The sequence below is a fragment of the Gorilla gorilla genome, chromosome 4, assembly GCF_029281585.2.
Source record: "Gorilla gorilla gorilla isolate KB3781 chromosome 4, NHGRI_mGorGor1-v2.1_pri, whole genome shotgun sequence".
NCBI lineage: Eukaryota > Metazoa > Chordata > Mammalia > Primates > Hominidae > Gorilla > Gorilla gorilla.
In genome coordinates, this window is record NC_073228.2 from 20527768 (window position 1) to 20551449 (window position 23682).

The window sequence follows — 23682 nt, forward strand, 5'->3', positions numbered from 1 at the left end:
ATCGCTTGAACTCGGGAGGTGGAGGTTGTAGTGAGCCGAGATTGCGCCGGTGCATTCCAGCCTGGCAACAGAGCAACACTCCATTTCAAAAAAAAAAAAATGAGGTGGAGTAAACAGTCCATTGAGCTTTCGTTGAGTTAGATCTCTATAAGCAAACCATAAAGCCATGAACAAATAACCCTAGTTAGGATTGGAGCTGAGAAATTTTAAAGAAGCAGAGTGGGGGATAAGGTTGAAGGATATGTGATTGTTGAACCATTAAGAGGTGGAATGACAGGACAGAGATTTAAATTGTGTTAGGCAATGGGAAATTAAACCTACGTCAAGCAGACACTTGGCAGGTTATTAGCTTGGGTGGCTTCATCTTGCTTGCACTTAGGTCTCAGGTCAAATGCTATCTCCTCAGGGAGACCTTCTCTGGCCACTTGATCTAAAACAGCCACTTACACTCCTCAGTTAGTCTCTCTCCTGTATTACATTGCTCTGTTTCATTCTATTAATAAAATATATTACTATCTGGGATTGTCTTGCCTATATGTTAATATATTTATTTTCTGCAAGCGCCTTCTAGAATGTGAGTTCTAAGAGCAGATGGGCATCATCTACCTTGACCACTTCTGTTATCCAAGACTTGGTACATAGTAGGTGGTCCACAGATCATTGTCAAATAGATAAATGAATGAACTTGAACATGTTTCATGAACATCCTCATCTTACAGGTATCCTCAGCCTGAGATATACACTTTTGTGTGTGTGTGGTTTTTTTTTTTTTCAGTATCTGGTAAAGCAAAAAAATATTTTAAATAAAACACAGCTACTGCCAACCTGAATAAGTGGCATCCCCCACTACTGAGAGGATCTCTATATTTACAGCAATGTTTCTTCCAAATGTTGTTGGTGTGTGTTTTTTTTTTCTTTCCAAGTACAACAAAAACTTCTCATGTGTTCCAAAACCACATGGAAGTGGAACGTTAAATCTGGGGGTGGGCATTTCTGTGTAATTTCCTTCATTTCTATAAGGTTTTGGTGGCTTTATTCTCCCCTAGGCTACAGATTAGCTTAACAATTGCAAACCAGCTTCAGAGGTTTTCCCCTAAGGAAAAAAAATGATCGCATGTTTGAACAGGTGGGACTTGGTGAAAGTATCTTTGTTTTACATCTTAAAATGTTCACCCAGCATCTATCTATCCACTTTCATTTGGAACTATAAAAATCATGCATAGATATAGATAGATAGATAGATAGATAGATAGATAGATAGATAGATAAAAACCTCTTTTTTCAAATTAACACAGAAGCCAGAACCAGAGGACATGGTGCTCCTTTCTGTTCTAATCTCTGCCTAGATTGGTGTGTGTGTGTATGTGTGTGTGTTGTGTGTTTTAATACAGATTCCCAAAGGAAGGAGAAAAAAGAAGTGTAATATAAATAAGCAAACAACCAATTGACTTAGCAAATCCGTATTTGGCTGGCCTCTGGTTTTATTTTTGAGAACCCCTTTCCTTGTTTTGATTTGAAATGATGCCACCAAAACATATTACAGAAACACTGTGCTTTGCAAAACAGAACAAGCCAAATGAGCCTCCCCAAGTATAAACAGAACTCTTGTTTGGATGAACTGTTTTTTTGAAAATCCAAATTAAACCAATGGTGGCCTTTTAAAGTACGTGCGTGTTTCCCTTAAGTGCTAAAACTATATTACATTCCTGCAAGTATTGTATTCCAAACGTCCCAGTTACGATGTGGTTTTTAAGTTGTCTCGAGTAGAAATGATTTTTATACATTCAGGGAACATGATTCTAGAGACACCAGTGATAACAGAAGGTATTTAGGTATTATGTGTTTTAGCATCACCAGGGATCAAATTCGGGCAACACACAGCTTGGCAGAAATCAGTTGGGTGCCACTGTGTGAGTAAAGATGGACAAGTTCCTAGCATCTGTTTGCCAGTAATTAGTCAAGTCTATGTTTTTCCACCCTGAGTACACTTTACCTAAGTGCCTGTATCACGCCTTCCATCACGAATTGTGACGTTCTACTCTTTGCAAATCATTATTAATGATGGCAACATATTTTGAGGTCAGATTCACTGGCCTGAACATCACTTTGTCATTAACCTCTGAGAAGGTAAAGCTATGAGTAACAAGGCCAGGCATGAACATTTTCAAAATACCCCAATTTGTCTATTCTGGATAGAGGCAAAAGGAAGATAGAGTGTGTTCTTTTCAGCATTTTATCAAATCAGGTTATGCGTACAGTCAAAGCAATAGGGAGTTAGTCTGTTTACAAAAGTTCACTGGTACGTCTCATCTCTGTTTGTTTACTTCAGACTTGGAAAAAACTTCATTTGCCATCTACATATGAGATTGACCCCTAAAATGAAGGGGTGAGCAGGAAATTATCACTTTCCTTCATGAACAATGCCCCCGACCCTTGTACCCCATCTTCCTCGCCCATACAAGGGCAAAGGTCTTGTGTAGCTTCCTTAAGCAGAGCTTGATGTGTGGAGACCTACAGAGATGACCAGTGGAGGTTAGATGTCTTTTCTCTGAGATAAACTTAGTTCCACGCCTCCTGTCTCTCATCCATCGGCAGCTAGTTTAATGTTGACCAGAGTGATCAGAGCAGAGAGAAACATAATTTGTGGCTGTCTTGTAGATGACTACTAATGGTTGTGCTTAGTTTGTGAGTCCCTTTTGTCTTTTAGGGAGAATAGGATATGAAAAGAAATATGAGATGGGACTAAAAGGTAAATAAATCTTGTTATTTTAATAAATATAAAAAGGTACACTCCCTCATGGGCGTTCTCACCTTCAACTTGGTCCCTTTCAAAGTTTATACAATTTTTCATAAGCATTTGGACCTCATTTTTTTCAGAATTGCTCTTAGAGCCTGAAGCACATTCCTTAAATGTTTAAATATTTGAGGGCAGATTTGACTTTGGCGGCAGTCAATTACCTTTTACAGTTGGGGAATACCATTTGGATCCCAGAACGAGTTGCAACTATAAGGTAATGAGACTAATATTTTTACGTGGGTGATACAATGTTTCTAAAAGCCCAACAGTTTTGAAGGTAGACATGAGTGTCCATGGTTTATACAACCAACATCACTGACATAACACCGAGCTTCCTGACTCTGAGAGCCAAATACGCAGCAGAAAGGGACACGCTAGCTATGTTTGGCTATGCAAAGCCTTAGTTATGTTTAAGGGTGGGAGTCAGCACCCGTTGTGGTGTAGTATCCTCCTGCTATTTTTAAAATGTGTCTGTATAGTCCGTTCTCACGCTGCAGATAAAGACATACCTGAGACTGGGTCATTTATATAGAAAAAGAGGTTTAATGGACTCACAGTTCCACGTGGCTGGGGAGGCCTCACAAGGAAAGGCGTATCTTACCTGGTAGCACACAAGAAAGAATGAGAGACAAGTGAAAGGGGAAACCCCTTGTAAAATCATCGGATCTCGTGAGACGTACCCACTACCACGAGAACAATATTGGGGAAACTGCCCCCATGATTCAATGATCTCCCACCAGGTCCCTCTCATAACACGTGGGAATTAAGGGAGCTACAATTCAAGATGAGATTGGGATGGGGACACAGCCAAATCCTATCAGTGTCTATGGGGATAATGACAGGCATGTGGAAAGGAAAATAGAAATAAAGATGAGAACAAAAAGAAATTGGAGAAAAATAAGACAGAGAGTTTCGTCAATTTGGTGATGGAGAATGGTAGATGAAAGGATCAGAAACAATCTTTTGAGCTTCCCTCAGTAGCACTGCTCCCAAGAAATCCTTCTGAGATTTGCGGACTGGTTTCTGTGATGGTTAATTTTATGTGTCAACTTGACTGGTCTATGAGGAGCCCAGGTAACTGATCAAACATTATTCTGAGTCTCTCTGTGAAGGTGTTTTTGGACAAGTGTAACAATTAAATTGATAGACTGAGTAAGGCCGATTGTCCTCCCTAAGGTAGGTGGGTCTCGTCCAATCAGTGGAAGACCTGAATAGAACAAAAAAGTGGACCTTTCCCTAAAGAAGAGAGAATTCCTCCTACCTGACTGCCTTCAAGCTGGGTCATTAGTTTTTTCCTGCCTTGGGATTCCAGTTGAAATAATGGCTCTTCCTTAGTCTCGAGCCTGCTGGCCTTTGATCTGGAACTACACCATCAGTTCTCCCGAGTCTCCAGTCTGCTGCCTGCAGATCTTAGGACTTGTCGGCCTCTGTAATCACATAAGCAAATTCCTTATAATGAATCTTTCTGTATACATACATGTATTTATATATATATATATCTGTGTGTGTATATATCTGTATATATACATATATATAATACGTACACACACACAAACTTCCTTCTGGCTCTGTTTCTCTGGAGAACCCTGACTAATACAATTTGGGTACTCACAGTGATCTTGTAGTCTGCAGTTTTGCTGACCTTGCCCTTCATAAATCTTCATCACCATGTTAATGAATCTTGACAGATGAGAAACTCTAAGCCAGAAGGGGGGTGAGGGGGAAGCCAAACACCAGGACTGGCAATAGCTTATTGTGGCTCCATGTCTGTGCCCAAGGCTCCCGGGATTAGCACAATCAGCAGGTGGCTGGGGACGGACATCTGAACCGGAAGAATCCTCTCCTTCCTCACTCTCACCCCCTGCACCTCTATTCTGTTGGGGATCATTACAGATTTTTAAACTCTAACTGTGGAAACGAATGCAGCTGCTCTTTGTAATTGTTTGTGAAACTGAGTTAAAGGGAGGTTGTTGTGGCACTGCAGGTGCAATCATTAGATGCATCTATGCTGTGTAATTAACCTCATTTCCATGTGAATGTCCATGGTTTATGCGCTGCTTACAGAACTCACGCCATGATCATTACACTTACAGTCAATCCAATTAGACAAAGGTTCCCACACTTAGAGAAAGATCAGGACAAACCACAAGGGTAGGCCTCTCTCAAGAAGGTCTCTAGTTAAATGTCTCAAAATAAACAACTGTGGCCTAATTAATTGTATGACAGGCCAAAGGAACACACCAAGGAGCTACTTATGTGTCTGGAGCCCAATCCTAGGGAGCTGGTTAATAGAATTTCCTTTTGTTCACACTTGCAGTGGCTGAGAGATGTGCACAAATGGGGGAAAGTCTGGTGGCTATACTTCACCCTCTCTCTCCGGTTGCCCAGTGAGATATCCAATGGCTTTATTTTGATGATTCTTTTAAAATCCTTTTTTTTTTTTTTATGTTCTCAGAACAATTAGGAGGAAAAAATCCATCCAAGCTTCTCAAAGAAAGTTAGTTGGTCAAGCTAGCAGAGTTTTCTGTAATATTTTAGCAGAGCTACAGCCAGAGGGCGCCATCAAAGGATATTCTTTTTCCTGGATGTCTCAGATTTATTCGCTTCCTCTTCTTCTGAAGATCTTCAATGCAACTGGTTGAACCCCTCATTTTAAACATTTTGTTATAACCTATATGCTATGCATGTCTGTCCTTTCTCTTTAAGTTCATAGTTAGTTCCTTGAAGGTAGAGCTTATACCTTAGAATTCTATTGTGTCCCCAACAATGCTTTGTACCCACACCAGTAACTCCCCGGGAGCTCAATAAATGCTTGGAGGATCCACTGATTAAATGATAAGAACCAGTATTTGTCAATTAATCAAAGGAATTGACATAAGTTTTTAATATCACAGAACACATCAGTGACTGTTTGAACCTCAGAAGAGTCAGGCTAAAAATAAAGGAAGTCAGGAAAAAGAGCAAAAAGATACAGAGTAAACCACAGTCCTTGAAAGAATGAAAGCTTATGAGGTTGTGTGTGTGTGTGTGTGTGTGTGTGTGTGTGTGTGTGTGCGCTAAACTTCAGCAGGTGACTGCTGAATGCCTGATCCCAGCAACATCAACATTACCTGGAGTTTGTTAAAAATTTAGAATCTCCATGTCCCAGGGACACAGATGGTGCTGGAGGCCATTTTTCTTGGCAAACTATTGCAGGAACAGAAAACAAAATACCGCATGTTCTCACTTATAAGTGGGAGCTAAATGATGAGGACACATGGACACACAGAGGGGAACAACACATACGGAGGGCTACTGGAGGGTGGAGGAGGGTGGGAGGAGGGAGAGGATCAAGAAAAATTACTAATGGGTACTAGGCTTAATACCTGGGTGATGAAATAATCTGTACAACAAACCCCCATGACACAAACTAACCTATGCAGCAAAACCATGTAAAAAAACTGCACATGTATGTGTGAACTTAAAATAAAACTTTAATCAATTAAAAAAAACTTCAGGATCTCAAGGCCCCACCCCAAATTTAATGAGTGAAAAACCGATGTTTTACCGAGGCTCCAGCTCTTTCTTATGCACCTTACAGTTTGAGAAGCTTTGCCTTGGAGTACGTTCAGCTTAGCTTCCCGCCACTCAGAGGGAGAAACGCCCAGAGGGTTCCTCACCCTCATGCTAATCATCCCTTTCTTTTCTGCATCTTCTGCTACTACTCTTTTTGTTTTGTTTTGTTTTGTTTTTTCTTTATCTGAGATTATTATATTTTAGAGTAATAGGTTTCGTATCTCCTCCTCTCCCTTAATTCCTGTGTCTGTACTCTGTCTTAATTGTATTTCCAAACCAAACTCAATGTCACTTTCTTTAGGTCATGCCATAACTAAAAAGTAGTGAATTTGGAGCCTAGCTCTTTCAGACTTTACTTTCCCTGAGGGCAAAGGCTGCACTTAATACATCTTCTCTTGTAGTCAACATTTGGATATGTGAATGAATGAAGGAAAGTGTCACATCCAATCAAAACATCTAAGAACACTGACTTGGGGCTGGGCTTGGTGGCTCACGCCTATAATCTCAGCACTTTCGGAGGCTGAGGTGGGCAGATCACAAGGTCAGGAGATCAAGACCATCCTGGCTAATATGGTGCAACCCTGTCTCTACTAAAAAAAAAAATACAAAAAGATAGCTGGGCGTGGTGCCACGTGCCTGTAGTCCCAGCTACTCAGAAGGCTGAGGCAGGAGAATCACTTGAACCTGGCAGGCAGAGGTTGCAGTGAGTCGAGATTGTGACACTGCACTCCAGCCCAGGTGACAAAGTGCGACTCCGTCTAAAAAAAAAAAAAAAAAAAAAAAAGATCACTGACTTGTCTATGGCATGTGCAGCATCCCAGGCTGAAAATCCAAATGCTTTCTTCTCTCACCCATTCCACGATCATTTATATGCCACGTGCTGTGCTAATTGTTGTAAATGTGTTCAAAGTCTAATGAGGAAGGCAGACATGTAAAAAAGTAAATAGGTATTTATAGTATCTGGTAAATGCTATAATTGCAGTGGAAACAAAATTGGCAGAAAACCAACCTGGAAGACTTGTATACTCTGTGTGTGTGTGTGTGTGTGTGTGTGTGTGTTCTGTGTGTATATATATAGAATCTCTATATAAAAATGTGTATATATATATATATATATATATATATGCACAACCTAAATAAGCACAATTGCCTAGAAATGAGGGTCTACTCTATTGAGAGGAGATGATTGTAAGAAGAATTCTGGTGCTCCACAGCATTTAAAAATATTTAAAAATGTTTTTGAGATAGCTGAAACAAATATGGCAGAAAGGTTAATGTTTATAAAATCTTGGTAGTGAGTAAAATATGATTATTGCATTATTTTCTACATGATTAAAATATTACCATCAGTAGAAATAAATAAACAAATGAGAGAAAACAGAGAAAAAGCAACCAAAGAAGATTTGTGTCAGTATAGTTATTATTTAAAAAAAAAAAACTAAAATCAGATCAGCCACGTTTACCCATCTAATATGACAACTGTCAGTTTCCGGCTGACTAAAAGTCTGTAACCTGCCGTTGAACCCTCCCAGTCATTCTGTCTGTGGGAATATTTTTCTGTAAGACAAGCCAGGGCAAGTCTACAGTGATCCCTGTAGAAGAGTTTAGGACTGACTGTAACTCGGGAAAGTTTGAACACTCAATCCGGTTCATAGTAGATAAGAGCGTCATGGCGTACGGTGGCTATTTTCTGTTTCTCTTTCCCTATTAGCTGGTCGTTCTTCTCCTCCCTACTTCATGCCCTGGAAGACAGCCTTTAAAAAACTTCAACCACTGGGCTCCCTTGTCCTCTGGAAAAATATTTTAGGTCAGAAACTCAAGTATTCAATTGAATTTGATAATTCTTGTCAGGGGAATATTTCACCATTAAGGCTCTAAGCTATTCTGCAGCAATACCCATAACTTGTGACTTCAGCCATCTATAGAGCATGTGAGGTCCAATTACTGAAAGTACTAATTACCTTCATAAAATAAGTGAGGGCTGAGGGATGGGGGTGGCTAAGGGTAGATATAATTTAGTTTCTTTCCACTGGCCCACAGAAGACCTAACCTGGGAAAACATCACCTAGGCATCAGGTCTCAGTTGGTCCTAATAGTTCTTTCCTGATCCGTAATTGCTAATTCACTTAAGTAAAAAAAAAAAAAAAAAAAAAAAAAAAAAAAAATTGGTCTGGCAGGTGCCAACCTAAGTAAGCCATTGCTTTAGTTGGAGTGGCTGAAAAAATACAATTACATTACATTCAGGAACATTCCACTTTCTTGAAAGAATGCAATTAACATTTGGAAAATGATTTGCTCTTGGATAATCTGAGTCTGTTAGTTCTACAAAAAAACAAAAAAAGGATAATAAGTCATGTAAGTTTTTTAAAGCACAGAACTGTATCACGTAGAGACCAGGTCTTGAGGCCAAAAGTAAAATCAGTGTTAGTAATAACTTTTGCTCGTTGTCACGAAAATATTCTAATGCTTCTTATTGGGATAGGCTGTGAGTACATTGTGTCTATTTGTCCAGTTGATCCAAAGAAACATCCACTATTCCAGGGAACAGATTTTCTCAAACAACTTACTGATGCTCCCTTTGGTGTTCTTATGGTAGAAGGTATTGTGTATCCTTTAGCAAATATTGGTAAGGGTCTGTGTTTTATAACTTTTTCATCCATTCACAAAATAATTTGGTTTGGAGTAAGCTTTAGCAATAACACATAGTTTCTGGATAATAAAGCCATTTTGGAATTGGCATTCATTGAGAGGAAGCCAATATTTTAAAATAATGTTTAAACAAGTTTGCTGGCTTTATTTTTAGACTAATATATTTATGTATGTATTAAAACTCTGCATCTCCCATTATTAAATAAATTGGGTATGAATTATGCACACTCAAATCTTAAAAGGCATTTAGAGAAAAAGGGAGACTTCATTTGAGAAATGGTCATGTGGACATATAACCACAGGTATGTTGTTTCATTGCTGGTTCATCCATGTATAAGTTTGTCTAGTCTATGCCTAGACTACCTATTTGTATTTATAAGTAAGAAGTATATACTATTTAAAAACAAGCAAAATTAAAATCAACTTCATAAGTAGTAGGAGGAAAAGCAATAAATTTCTAATTTCTTGTAATTAGAAATGTGCAGCCAGACAGTGAAAGCCAGCCTTCCATGGCAAATTCAAGGTGTGGTTCAGGTAGGAATAATTGACTCTTCTGAAGTGCATTTCCTCCTTGCCAAATCTGACACAAATGTTCAAAGCACATGGATTAATTTCTTCATAAAGTATATTTATAGCATTATTTACACAGGGACTTATGTAGTGAAGGAACGGGGACAAGAAAACAAAGGTAGAAACCTCCATCACCTTTATTCTGCATTGCAGGAGAGACTCTTACATCTTCTTATATGTGTTTATATATGTTTGACATTATTGGTTAAGGTGTGAATACTCATATTGGGTCATTGGACTAAAAGTTGATGTCAATAATAACTGAAAAGATAACACATCATCAAACAGTGTCCAATGCACAGACTCATCTAAATATTTACTGCCATGAAGATAGGCCTGAGGAGTCTTGCCCAGATGGTCCTTGACTTAAGACGGGGTTATGTTCCAGTAAACCCATCGTAAGTTGAAAATATCATAAGCCGAAAATGCATCTAATACACCTAACCTACCAAACACCATAGCTCAGCCTAGCCTACCTTAAACCTTCTCAGAATTAGCCTGCAGTTGGGCAAAATAACTAACATAAAGTCTATTTTACAGTTAAGTGTTGAATATCTCATGTAATCTATTGAATACGATAATGAAAGTGAAAAATAGAACTATTGAAAAGTCGAAAAATCAAAAGTTGAACTATCGTAAATTGGGCACTATCTTCTGTATTTATCTTGAAATTTCTAAAAAAGACTTCAGCAAAATAATGTGAAAGTGTTTTGAATAAAAAGGGTGTTTCGATGATATTTCAAATTTATTTTTGCTGAAGCATGTTGAAGCTAATTCCAGTCAACTTGTGATTTCATTTGCAAGTACTTTAGTATCGTGCACATCTTGTTCTGGGAGTTTAGTATCATGGCAAGATGCTCGGTATATAACTCTACTGTACTATTCTTACAGAGAATGGTTTCGAATGCTTATGAAACGTTTGACATTCCAACACGGAAGTTGGAAGAAACTGCTATTTAGCTACCATCAGAAGAGTCAGGTTTATTTTAAGAGGAAGACTAAACTTTGTAAAGTAAAAAAAAAAAAAGGAAAACATACCTGCGTGGGTCATAAATGACACTTATTATTACATAGACTTGTCAAGATGAGAAACACAAATCTAGTATTTTCCTATGTGTGAACTTCTACTGCTAATTTTGACTCTACCTTTTTCATTCCTGAGAAGCGTAGTGAAGACTAGCCCAGAATTTTTAAATGAAATATCACAATAGCCAATTGCCTTGTGTTAAAATATGTCCAATAAATCATTAATAATTCAGTTGAAATTTCTGAGCACTTTTGATGCAGAAAAGTGTACTAAAATCTAAAGAACAAAAATAAGCCAAATGCTTGTTTTTTAATAAGCCAAATTCATAACATAGTGGTGGTCAGAAGCATATATGGAAATTATTTTTACAATGTAGGCTTAGCTTAGTTGTATTACTCACACAGAAACAAGGTGGTAACACGCAAGATAGGATTATTGACTCTTCCCCGGAAGGGGAGTCCAGGAAAATCTTCCAGGAGAGATGTCACAGTTGATTTCAAATACACAATGCAGAACCTTTCATGTAGCATGGAGACTAAGTGTTTATTGAATTTTTTTCCTGCAGTCATATGAAATATATAAGTTACATGTTATAACCAAGTCTATATGCAAGATTTGTCTGGTTCAAAAATTTTTTTAAAAATTTAAATTATCTTTTAGAATTTTTAATGGGTACATAGTAGGTGTATATATTTTTGGGGTACATGAGATATTTTGATACAGGCATGCAATGTGAAATAAGCATATTTTAGGATCAATAACTTTGCAAATGGTTCAATGGAGTTTTCTCAGCATACATGATTTTAAATAAGGCTACAATCAGATGTTATTGTTAAAATTGTATAGACTTTGGGGTAACCAGTCTGGTAGACTAAAATAAATTTTAGACAGTGTTTTCTAAGTACAACCAGAGAAAGTATGACTATTTTGTCAATGAAATATTATCTGTTGATTAATTTGAAAACTCTAGGCCTGGGGGATTATGTGTTCTCATTCTGGTATCCAAGAGGCATCCTGATAAGCTTATTTTTCTGTGCATCGTTTGTGCAGCAACACTCTTAGTTATTACATCTCCACAAGAAAGAGCCACAGCTGAACCTCATCATAGTCTGTGTTTTGTGTGTCGAATCTTGCATTGGCAACATGACGTTTATTTTTTGGTGAGGTTTTACCTGCAATGTTAACAAGGTCAATGGATGTCAAAAGCAGTTATTTTCATGTAAGATTTATTTCCCTATGGATAGTTTTAAGATGTTCAGGTTACTAATGAGGGCATTGAAGTTAAAGCTTTACTACATTATAAGGAAAAACGTAACTACCGGGAGGATAGCCATGATACATATTTTAGTCATATCAACTCTTGTAGGAAGGCAGGAGACAGAAGTGTATGGGTGTATGTGTGTGTGTGAGAGAAGGTACACACAAATGTGTAGGTATTAGTGAACACAAAAGCAACGATTGATACTTCACTTTAATCTCTTTGTCTTTGTTCAAGGTAGAGAGTTGTTGCTTTTATCTTCTCCTAACCCCAACTTTATTTTGTATAGAGTTATAATTTTACTCTATTTTATTCTACCTGCTAAAGTTTAATGGTTTAAATCAAACCTTAGCAGACAGATTCAAAGAGACAAAACTTATCTGTTTATCTCACTAGAACATACAATCCCCAGGGGACAAAAAAGTCATTTTGTGGTATTTATATCTCTTAATATACCCCTTCCTAACTTCATTCTGTGTCCTTCGTAGTCTCTTGACATGAATATTATAAACACTCAAACCATAAACAGTGTAAGTAGTGCTTCTCAAACGTTCTGTGCACATAAGTTACCAGGGGATCTTAGTAATATGTGGGTTTGGATTCCATAGTTCTGCAGTGGGGCCTGTTTCTAACAAGCTCACAGGTCACATTGATGTGGCTCATTCTGTGGATCAACTTTTAAGTAGCGAACAGGCAGCCCAACCCTGGGCTCCCCACTTTTAGCCCATTTCTAGCACAAAACTGAAATCATTTCTGAAAAAAAGGTGTAGTTGTTCGGGATAAGATGTGGATTTATTAAGCTTGAGTGTCAATATGACTTAAAATTTATTACACCAGGATTTACATATTAGTATTGTTCCCTTCAAAACAATTACCGACTATTTATTCCAGTGTGAAAACTCTACTTTCGGAATTGTCTGCAAAGACTCAAAGATCAGTACTCACTGATTCATTTGCTTATATTATGATTCAACAAATATTTACTATGTGTCTAAAAAGTCCTAAGTACTATACTAGATATTTAGAGACACACTGATGAATAAGGAAAAGTTGCCCGTAAGTACTCACGGAGCTCAAAGAAGGAACAAACAGTAAACAAATAATTATGTTTCAACATAATAAATAAAGATGTATGTGCCTCAAGGCTATGTTTTCTTAAACCAAATAAAGGCCATTTGAATTTAAAATTGATGTTGAGTCTGGTAATTCCGATTGAAAATGATTGTGGCTATCAAGCAATGAAACTTTTTTTGAAAGTCTTATAACGTGGTTCACAAGTCTAACTCTAGCACACTTACAGTTGTGCTAGAAATGGCATTTTTGGAGTACGTGTATAGTCTCTCAAAATAACTTCTTTGAAGAAATCTATCTGTGAGTAGCAGCAGGATTGTGGCAGAATAAACTTCATTACTTCTTATTTAAGCATATTTATTTCACAAGCTGTGGATTTGATACCTATGTGTGTCTGTATACACACGTGCACACACACACACACATGAATGAATACCCTATACCAAATTTAATAATATTTAATAGTTCACTCAGTACGTTATTGGTTTATAAAAATAAAAGACTAAACTTCAGGAATTCTTAACCTATACCTCATACGTTGCTTAAAGGTGGGTAACCATATATTTTATTATCCAGACTAAGACCCTTGGAGAGTGAAAGGCAGTACTATTAACAGTTACATCAGGCACAAATGGGGACTATTCCGGGGAAACCAGAATGTAAGATCCTCTGAAAGAAAGGCCCAAAAATACTAAATAAAAACATTCGCTGGTTTGGGTTTGGAGCGCCTGCATTTAATAATTTGTTCTTTAATTTGGCAATAATTTTTCAGAATATGGATACTGCTACCATCTGACTTAAAGGAGATATTTTTAAGGAAAATCCTAAACAGTTTTGAGAATCTGGAATATGCTTCTTAAGGATATATCCATATATATTTGGTGATTTAAACAACATATCTGGGAGGCTCATTTGATCAGTGGATTTTTGTAATAGTAATTTGCGAACTGTTTTATGAATGCTGGGCATTATTTTATAATTTACTGCTGCGTTTGGCCAGACGTTCTTGAAAAGGGCTGGGTACAGCTCTTTCATTAAACCTTGAAAAAATTATATTGAAATACATTGAAAGAAAGGAAAACGGAATAACTCACTTGGGCTTAATAGATTATTTGTATGGGTATAGAAAGAAAAAAAAATGTCCAGGCCATCTTCCCGAGATACTGAATACACAATAGAAAGAATCCTGTATTTTCCACTGAAGTGGATATTTAATTTTTAATTGACAAGTTGTTTTTCTTTTGGCTCTAACTGCCCTTACCTTTCACAACCTTATATATGATACTCATTTTTCATAAAATTGAATTTCTGTACATATTTGAATTGCCTGTCTTTTTCTGCTATAAAGGGACTATAATACTTTGACAGGTTATTCCTCATTTTTTGAAAAAGTAGCACCCTTATATAGTTACTCTGTTTGAAATAAATTACATTAAATAAATGGTTAACTAAAAATAACAACACACCATTAACATCAAAAAGACTATTGATTGATTTCATCTACTTCTAGTTGAAATTTTTCAGTTCAATCTTTTCTGATTTTATAATTTTTTAAATACTCAGATTTGGGGTTTTGTCTTAGCCTTTTTTATCTTTCATCTGTTCTTTCGAAATACAATTTTCTTTAACAAATCCAGATGGTGAATTCCTATTGTCTTATTTACCTAAAATTGTACTTTTCTTCCAGTTGTTCTCATCTTCAAAACTCTTCACATTTGATTTTTTAACAGTGGAATTGTATGCAGTATATAACACATTTGTATTTGAAACACAAAATACAATCATCCAAACTCTCTCCATAGTATGTAATTATAGTATAGATTGTTCAGAACCTGTATTTCATAGACCGTAGTTGTAAAATCACTTGAACATTTTTAAAAAACTTGAAATGTGTGATTAAAGTCATACTTTAAAAAAAAAATTTGGAAACAGAAAAAGCAACATCCTTGTTACTGCGACTATATCTGCGACCCTCAGTTTTGTAGGATTTGAATAGGAAGGTATTTGTAATCAGTAGACTACATTATTTTTTTCATGTAACTATGAGCATTATAAATCCTCTCAAGTATTAACTTTGCTTTGACTGATTCTTTGGTTTTATTTTCCATAGCAGATTTTGATTTAAATTGTTATAAGTTAATGCAGTGGATTTTCACAATTTTTCTACTGGTCTGGCCTTTGTTGAGAGTCTTACACATCATATAAGAAGGTGACAGAATGTATTTATAAATAAGGACCTTAAGTATTTGAACTAGAAATACATTTTTTTACATAAAAAATTTATTTTTAAATTTTTTTAATTTTACTTTAAGTTCCGGGATACATGTGCAGAATGTGCAGGTTTGTTACATAGGTATACATGTGCCATGGTGGTTTGCTGCACCTATCAACCCGTCATCCAGGTTTTAAGCCCTGTATGCATTAACTATTTGTCCTAATGCTCTCCCTTCTCTTGCCCCCCCACCCCAACCTCCCGACAGGCCCTGGTGTGTGATGTTCCCCTCCTTGTGTCCATGTGTTCTTATTGTTCAGCTCCCACTTATGAGGGAGAACATGCGGTGTTTGGCTTTCTGTTCCTGTGTTAGTTTGCTGAGAATGATGGCTTCCAGCTTCATCCATGTCCCTGCAAAGGACATGATCTCATTTTTTATGGCTGCATAGTTTTCCATGGTGTATATGTACCACATTTTTTAAATCCAGTCTATTATTGATGGGCATTTTGCACAGCAAAATAAACTATCATCAAAGTGAACAGGCTACAGAATGGGAGAACATTTTTGCAATCTACCCATCTGACAAAGGTCTAATATCCAGAATCTACAAGGAAAAATTTTAAAATGACTATTTTCAATGCAAAGACAGAGAAATAACTCTCAGTATTTTGTTCTTGCTGAGTTATGCCCAGAAACCCCTGGGAGAAAAGATACCATGTCAGACTATAAAAGTTAAACTTATTTATGTTTATTTATCATGTCAACTAAATCATCCAAAGTCAATGCTCAATATTTATATTTTATATGTAATATAAACATATTATATAAAAAATATAATAAATATATATAATTATATAATATATATAATCTTTATATTTATATTTTGCATATCATATACATATATAATATATATAATAATATATACACATACACACACATACACATACAAACACATATATATACTTTTCTCTTTATATATTAGACAAATATTATGCAAAATGAGACTGCCTCTGATTTTATTCTTTTATTTTACCTTTATTTTTCTACTTTACTCATATCTTATTCTTTTGTTCCTCATTCTCTGTTTCCTTCCTCTTTGCCTGTGGCTTACAGTTGCCAACTGCCTGAAGTGGCAACCATAAGTCTTGCTGAGCTTATTATGGATACTTATGGCTAGCAGATTCACCAGATTCACTCTGCATTAGCCACATCTCATTCTCATTCCAGGTATTTTCTTCAATGCTTAAAATAATAGGGTGCAAATGTATTGTATTCACAAATCTTCATTCTAGCTGAGTCTTCCCCGAGACTTAGCTGATTTAACAGTGACTCTGATTTAAGTACACACATACACACACATGCACTCGCACACGCACACACACACCCTGGTCAGGAAACTGGTCTGAATCTTAAGAAACTTGAATTCCCTTTGGGTCCTCTCCATTTGCCCATGGAAAGGGGAATAAAAGAAGAGGCGGGAGGATATCAATAGGGTGGAACACTGTTTAGACACTGTTTAAACACTATTAGTCTTTTATATCCACTATTGATGATCAAATAGAGTACAGCTGAGCTAGTCCAACTCAGTTTTGATTTTGGAGACAGAAAATGCCCCAGAAGACTGAAAGGGAGAAATGGTGCCAGAAATTCTTCTTGCCTCAGATGGTACCGTGGATGATTTAATTCATTCTTAATTTTTAATGGGCATATCAATCACCTGAGGACTTATTAAAATGTGGATTTGGCTACAGTAGGTCTGGAGTGGTACCTGAGCATCTGCATTTCTAACAAGCTCCCAGAAGGTGTGGACACTGTGGAGCAGCTGAACTAACCCCATTTCCCCACAAATTTATTTTAAGTCTCCCCACCTCACCACATGTGTCTTTAGTTTACCCTGCAGCCAATGGCAATGTGCTAGTGTTTAGAGATCCAAGGATGACAACACATCATCATGGCCATCAGGTGCTTAAACCATGAGGCTTTGCGTGTATACCAAAGTAATTCCAGCTAAATTCTGTCTGTCGATCTGGAATGACGGCCTTTTGTTGTTTTGTATTTTGTTGTTGTTGTTGTTGTTGTTTTTCCTGCATGTCTCCTCAAATGGAGAAGGAACCACACAGGGAAAAACAAACAAACGAAAAAACATCAATTCAGTGGCATTGTAGCCTGAATATTTAGCATATGCTTGTTCCATAATGATGATCTATTCTCTCCATTTTTAAAGAGTGCTTTCTGGGTTCTATTGCTCTCCTTCCTGGCCCAATTAGATGCCAACATTCTCTCTAAACAAGGATATATGACTTGAAAATTATTCACAATTAACCTAACAAGAATATTTAAAGGAAAAAAAAAGTTGTCATGGTGATCACATGCATCAACAGATATTATTAATTAACAGCCTTCTGCAAGGAAACAGAGACTTGGCTTTGGGATTATGGATACAGTGCACCAGTAGCTGTATCTGAGCAAATGATAAAGTGCCTGTGATCGTTAATTTTCTGTGTCAATTTGGCTAGACTGTGGTGCCTAGTTGTTTACTCAGACATTAGTTCAGACATTTCTGTGAAGGTGTTATGTAGATGTGATTAACATTTGCAATCAGTTGACTCAGTAAAGAAAATGACCCTTGATAATGTGGCTGGGTCTCATCTAATCATTTGAAGGTTTCAGAACAAAACTGAGAAATCCTGGAGAAAGAGTTTTGCTTCCAGACAATACCAGAAATCTTGCCTGACTTTCCAGCCTGCTGAGCTGCCCTATGGATTTCAGACTCAAGGCTGTAACATCAAAGCTGATCTTAGTTTCTAGCCTGCCAACCTATGCTACAGATTTTTGACTTTTCAGCCCCTGCAGTGGTGCAAGTCATTTCTTTAGAAATAAATCTCTCTATATATACAGATACACACACACAGAGACACACATGCAAACATATACTGTATACATATTAGTTCTGTTTCTCTAGAGAAGCCTGATTGACACATTGCTCATCCCTCTTTAACCTCTTAGACTTTTTCTCTCTCCATTCTAATGTGTGAATTGCTTTCGTTAAAATAAGTTGATTGATATAATAACACTGTTTGCTAAAAATATATGTTGGCATTGTTCTGCTAGTATGTTATATTCTGCATGGTTGATTACTGATAGCAAAAAACCCACAGAAGTCTAAGTCCTTAGGGTATATTCAGTAATTTTGAGGAAAAGATGCATGCATAAGAAAAGGTAAAATAATGCAAGGGATTAAATAATCAAGTGTTAAAGTGTATAACCAAGTGTATAGTATTGACTGTAAGTGCTGTACCTGTTTAATTAGGGAAAGAGAAATTTAGTGGTATAATAGGTAGAAAGATTGACTTGAGCCATAAAAGGAATGGAGATTGTAGGGATTAGGGCATTTAAAGTTTAGGTAATGATGTGAGTCAACAAATAGAAGCAAAAAGGAGATGATACTGATATAAAGAAAATCCACACTTCTCAGATAAACACGCCCTTTCTTTCTTCAGGCAATATACACCCAGATCTCAAGTGTCTGTTACCTGTACAGAGATACTCCTCCATGACTTTGCAGAAAAGAATATTTCATGACAGTTTAGTCTTCCAAGAGAGAGTGTGATTTTAACATTTCACATGAAGGTCAAGATTCAGCAGTTTTTTACATGGTAACCCAGCACAGCGTGATGTGATGGAAATTAACACCTTAAAATATATGCGTGTGTGTGTGCACATATATATATATATATATATATATATATATATATATATATATAACACACAGCCCCAATTGGACTTTTTAAAACCTCTGCTTCCTGCGTCTTATGACTAAGAGTGGGTAATTAAGCCAAGATCACTTTTTCCACTCCACCCATACTTAGTAAAAACCTGTTGTAATTTTTCCTTGATTTATTTGCTCTTTTGTATTTTTCTTTTGCAATTTGCTAAAACTAATGATTTCAAATGAAAGACTTTCATATCAGTAGGTGACCCAATGATTTACTGATCCTTTTAACACTATGAAAAGAGAAGTCCATTACATGCTGGGGGGTGAAAAAGAGAGGGAAGGGGAACTCCTAACAGTGGTGTTCTATATTTATAGCTTTGGGCTTTGGCTCCATAAGAGGCTATGGAGGTGTCGGGGGGATGAGAGGAAGGGGGTAAATGATACTCATTTGTAAGTATCAGCAATATTAACCAAGAAAAACAAAAAAAATTGATTTGTGGAATCCATTAAGATATAATTATGAATAATAACCTGAGAGTTGGCAGGGTGGGACTTTAAAAGGTATATGAGTTTTAAAATGCATTATATTTTGCGATTTCAAAAGCATGTGTTCCAAATGGTAAATGTATGCCCAGATCTGGTCCATGAAATAAAACATTCAAACTAGAAACCTTATTTACTTTGGCTTAGTCTTGGTCTTTCCCTTTTATCTAGAAGTGAGTCAATCAATTAGCATTTTCAGGGAGTCTACTATGGGCCCAAGAGGGTGATGAAGAATATGGAAGAAGCAAGGATTATATACATGTTAAAACAAACAAAAAACTTTGGGACTTAGTCCAATTGACTGAGTCCCAATTCAGTCAATGCTTCTCTTTCCAATTACTTCCCCAAATATCTCCTAACTCAAAAATGACTTCTTACCTTGGGTTGCCAGATTCAGCAAACACAAATACAGGACACCTTGTATTTATCTGGCAACTAAACCATCCGTGTTTTTTTTTGTGATCAACACTTTCCATAGCCTTCTGCTTTAGAAAAGACTGCTATAAAAATATGAGAAAATACCCTGATACCTTTTAAGAATAAAGATAATGTCTGCTTATTATTATAAACACGATACGGACTCGGAGCTAAAGCAGGAGCTTCTTCAATACTTTTAATGGTACAGGTCAAAAGCATGAAGAACACTTGCTCTCTTACCCTCCATTTTATTCTTCCCTTTGGCCTTGTTTCTTTATATTAACAGAGATCTTTGCTTTAATACTAATGAGAATAAAGAGAGATTGTAGGCACAGTCCTGGCATAGCCTTTTGGGGAGCAGTGAAGCTTCTCCAAACCAAATCCATTCCCTGGCACATACCACCATGTTGCCTACACAGAAGTCAGCATTTTGGAAGATTAATTGTTATCCAATAGTAAAGAAAGTGCCAGGGTCTTTTCCCCTGTGTCTAATTTTTCATGGCAAATAACCCTCAGCTCAACTCACTGGCACTCAGGCCCACGTATGGTTACAAACCCAGACTGTGGCAAAGGCAACTGCTATTTTTTTTTTTTAACAGAAAATCCCAGAGCACTTATAATATTAGTATTTTAGAGCAATGAGTTAGTGTTCATCCAAATTTTCAGATTTTTGTACTTCTGTAAATGAAAATCATATTTTTAGGAATCAAAATACAATTTCTATTATCTCACAACTTTCATCTCTTTCTCTCCTGCACCTTCCTGTGTGTGTGTGTGCCTGTGTGTCCTCCATTTCTACTTCTGAAAGTACTGGCCAGCTAGGACCTGCTTAGAGGATGAAAATATTCACTTGGGTATCACTACCACAGCTGTGGGAAACCCCTGCAGCCAACCCAATATCAAAGCCAGGACAGTCTAGAGTTTCACTGAGGTTTGCAAAGCTTTCAGTGCATGCAGACCAAGCTATGATTTCAGATGGAAATCATGTAATGTGTGGTCATTTGTACCCCCAAACCATGTAAAGCCTGGCAACATGGTTGATGTTTTGCTTTCCGATGGATTTGGAGAGGTTCATAGAGAATGAACTGCAAGTGCGGTGGTGATGGGGAACCTCAGGTAAGTTGCAATCCCCATTTGGGGCTTACCAAGCCTTTCTAGTCAAAATAATTTTTGTTATCTGCTTTCTAATAGCATGGCCATCTGTCTTATAGATTTTTCACCATAGGAGAGATCATCATCTCCCGGAATTTTTCACTTTTTGTCTCTTGAATAGCACAGAATTGGCTTTGAGGAATGGCAACTTCCAAGAGACTCTCATGCTGACTTAGCAATACCAAAGTATTTTTTTGCATGATGTTTCTAGCTACATTGAAAATGTGGAGGAAAAAGAATTGGCCAAAGCTATGCCGGAGAAAACAAAACAAAACAAAACAAAACAAGAAACAGAAACAAAAAAGCCAGTGTTCCTTTTCTGAGAATTAGATAGACCACCTCTATGATCACTCAATAATCAGAGTTGATTCAACATTCTTGAACAGTGAGAATAAGGCAATTGTCTTAAGTACTAATGAGCATTTGAATCTAAAGACCTCATCTAGAAATGAGTTTAGGGAATTTTCTCAGTTGCTTAATGGCCAGTCAATTCTATGCAACACCCATTAAGTGATGTCAAGGCTCCAAAGAAAAGACTTAATATCAAGCTCATAAATGCCTTTTGGGTTTCTAGGTCAGATGAAGAGTTGAAAGCACGTGCACCAATCAGGGCCCCTCCTTTCTTCATGATGTCTGAGTGTGAAGGTTGTGAACAGGCCGCTGTAAATTTGTGTACCATTTCTTTTTATTAGTTAGAAATTTCTTTCCATGAAGACTGGGTTGACATCCTTTTATACTCTACTTAAAAAAAAAAACAAAAGGAAATTTCCTAAATATGTAGTTTATTGCTCTGAAAAATAACATTTAAGTATTTGCAAAATTACCTGGGGTGTAATGTCATGGAGGTAGGGGATCTTGATTCCAAATGTCCCAAATCACAGGGTTGAAAATCTTTATTATAGACTACTTAGGTTAATTTGGAGCATTGTCCCAGATTATTTTCTATGTCAGAGGTTTGAGAAATACAAAGACTAAGGGGACTGTTATTGTAAGAGGCGGTTGTTTGTGATGGGAACCCAGGCCTGGGTGTGGTTAGAAAATCTTTATTATAGACTGCTTAGGTTAATTTGGGGTGTTGTCCCAGATTATTTTCTATGTCAGAGGTTTGAGAAATACAAAGACTAAGGGGACTGTTATTGTAAGAGGTGGTGGTTTGTGATGGGATCCCAGGCCTGGGTGTGGTTTTTCAAGTAGTACCTCCAGACAGCAGCAAGGTGCCAGGCTGGAACTAACATGAGGACTGGCAAGGTAGTATAAACAAAGTAGAATACTTCACTGTTTATGTTTTCAATGCCTCTTGGCTGCTTTCCTTCTCGCCGTCCCTTCCTTCATAATACACCAGATTCCTGATTGACTCACAAGGAAGACCCTTTAACTTTTCCTGATAGGGACAAAAACCTTACTAGTGAACAGGAAAATAAATACATTCCTAGAGAGAGAGCAAATGCCTCTTGTGTGGCTGCAATGTTATGGCCTCTTCCCTAGGTAATTTACATATATAAGTTCATGCAATTTTCCAAAAACATGAGAGGCAGGCATTCAGAAAAGTTAATTAACTGGCTCAAATCAAGATCACATCGTGGCTGGTGGCATTGGGTTTCAAATTCGACTGTGTTTACTAAAATAATTTACCCCTTTACAAAATAATACCAAACTGTATTAAAACGGTGTTTCACAAATTCTCTTTTAAAGAGATTTAACACAAATTTTTCGTGACCCCTAATTCATTGCCTCATTATCCTACCTTTTTCTAAAAGAAATAATTTTGAAGTTGCCAGAAAGGCAAGAAGCAAACGACTTTCATGAAGTTTTTAAGTGCTGAAAATAAACTCCTATTGGGTGTTGGGGGAGCAGGGATAGGAATTGATAAAAGTTCTAAAGCTCATATTAGTGATAAGCCCTAACTGAGGATGAAGATGAAGGTGATAAAGACCAGTTTTGGAATGATCACTATATGTCAGCCATCATCCTATGTTCTCTACATACCTTGACTCATTTAATTTTCACAACAACCCCATGAGGTATCTATTCTTAATTAATCAGTTAAGAGAAGTCAATTCATTTGTCCATGGGAACATGTGCATATGTGTCTATCTGAAACCACATTTTCACCCTTCGCCACTAAGTGCTGAATTGTGCTCTTTACATGTGAGTAATAATATACTGTTGCTTAATTTAGCAATGGCTTGTGATTTCAGAGACATCCCTATGAACACTTGGTCATTTCTGGGTAGTGTGACACTACCATCAAAATCAGCAGAGACTATCATGTACCTTGGCCTTAATGGATACCAGCCCTTAACTCAGAAAATAGTTGTGGAAGGAAAATCTGTGGTTGGCCTTAGAATGAAATTAATCATTCTGGCTTAAACTTTGGCCTGTCCTTTTATTAAATAACATACAATAAATACAATAATAAATATATAGGTAGTGAGTGCAGGCTGGGCATATGTTTAATTTGTTTTGCTTTTTAATTTTTTTTTTTTTTTTTTTTTTGGACAGAGTTTCGCTCTTGTCACCCAGGCTGGAGTGCAATGGTGTGATCTTGGCTCACTGAAACCTCCGGCTCCCGGGTTCAAGCGATTCTCCTGCCTCAGCCTCCCAAGTAGCCAGGATTACAGGTGCCCACCACCACACCTGGCTAATTTTTGTATTTTTAGTAGAGACAGGGTTTCACCATGTTTGCCATGCTGGTCTTGAACTCCTGACCTCAGG

At 37.0% G+C, this 23682-nt stretch overlaps 1 long non-coding RNA gene across 1 annotated transcript in view; it reads left to right on the plus strand.

Annotated features, from left to right (window-relative positions):
- The first annotated feature begins 20646 nt into the window (after positions 1-20646).
- LOC109026875 (uncharacterized) overlaps positions 20647-23682 on the plus strand; it is a 666434-nt gene continuing 663398 nt past the window's right edge. Inside the window, exon 1 of the long non-coding RNA XR_010133727.1 lies at positions 20647-20931. This is a non-coding gene — a long non-coding RNA (uncharacterized lncRNA). The remainder of the gene's footprint in view (positions 20932-23682) is intronic.